Below are 1744 nucleotides of genomic sequence, written 5' to 3' on the forward strand. Positions count from 1 at the left end.
GTGATTAAATACATCTTGCTCACTCTTTTTCTTCTCATGTCCTTTTTCTTTTTTATTTCGAACGATTTTGTTTGTTTTTTTTCTTTTGCTCATTTGAATGAACTTTTTTAAAAATTGATGATTTTTTTCAAAATCATTGAAGTTTTTAAAAATTTGATGAATTTTTTCAAATTCGATGAATTTTTTTTGAATTGGATCAACTTTTTTTCGAATTCGATGATTTTTTTTCCAAAATTGGTGAACTTTTTTTTAAAAATGATGAGCTATTTTTTAATTTGATGAACTTTCTTCGAACAGGATGAACTTTTTTTTTCAAATTCGATGAACTCTTTTCCAAAATCGATGAACTTTTTTCAAATTTGTGACCTATTTTTCAAATTAATGAAACCTTTTCTAAATTTGTGAATTTTTCAGGATTAATGAAATTTATTTCAAAATTTATGGATTTTTTTTGCAAAATATATGAAATGTTTCCAATTTATGAGAATTATTTTTGAAAATCAACGAGTTTTCTTCATTTTTTCATGAACTTTTTTCTAATTTGATGAATTTTTTTAAATTGATGAAGTTTGTTCAAGTTTGTGAACTCTTTCTGTAAATATGGTGAACTATTTACAAAATTGATGAACCTTTTCAAATTCATTTTTTTCAATAAATTCAGAAATCTAAGTGGTACAATACAATAAATAACGCGGCCAGAGTTGTTCTTACAACGTAGGCCCTATTATCGATCACTACAATAGAATAGCTTTAGTGGCTACACAAGCTCGTCCCAGAATGCAGGGCACGAGTTAGAATCCCAGAGTGAGCAACTATTTTTGCAGTGCCTTCTCCGTCGTATAGGAGGGAAACCCCCATTTTACACGTTCTGCGTCAAATTGTCGGGGTACCGCACGACGGGCCGGCCTGTTTAGAAGCGAGGCATGCGTTCCACCCATCTTAGTTTTGGGAACTTTTTGGAAGGTTCCAACCGTTTTTCTTTCAGTTTTGGAAACCTTCTAGAAGGTACCTGAATAGGTTTTTTTTTTACTTTTCTATTTTACTCCTTCTTATTTTTTCGTTTTTCATTTATCATTTATCTTTTATTTTTATTTATTTTATTTTTTCTCCTTTTATTTTATTTTTAAAGTTTCTTTTTTTAAGAAAAGTTCAGCAATTTAAAAATTCGTTGTATTTTAAATTTTTGTTCACAAATTCTAACCTTTTTCCACAAAATGTTCCCATTTTCGAAATTTTGATAACAAATTTTAAAAATATTCATGTTTTGAATTTTTTTTTCAAATTCTAAAATGCTCAGAAACTTCAAAAAATGTTCCCACACTAGTTTTGTTCAAGAATTTGAAAACTTTCGTGTTTTGAAAATTTGTTCTCAAATTAAAAAAAAAGTCCTGCGGATTAAAAAAATGTTCAATTTTTTTATTCACAAACATAAAAAATGTTTCGGAATTTCTAATAATGTTACAGCTTTCGAAATTTGTTCGTAAATTCAAAAATTGTTCATGTTTACAAAAAAAAATTGTGGAATTTTGAAAAAAAATAGAGTTTGGATTAATTGTTCGTAATTTTAAGAAATGTTCTCGTTTTCAATTTTTGTTCCTGTTTTTCAAAATTTGTTTGCGTTTTTTTACAAAATTGTTTGTAATTTCATAAAATGTTCTGCTTGCAATTTCTTTCCTTTTTTGGAAGAAAATATGTTGAGAATCCCAAATAATTTTTCGGAAAACTAATGCCCACACGTGTGTGC

Source organism: Aegilops tauschii, chromosome 1, assembly GCF_002575655.3.
Source record: "Aegilops tauschii subsp. strangulata cultivar AL8/78 chromosome 1, Aet v6.0, whole genome shotgun sequence".
Classification (NCBI taxonomy): Eukaryota; Viridiplantae; Streptophyta; class Magnoliopsida; order Poales; family Poaceae; genus Aegilops; species Aegilops tauschii.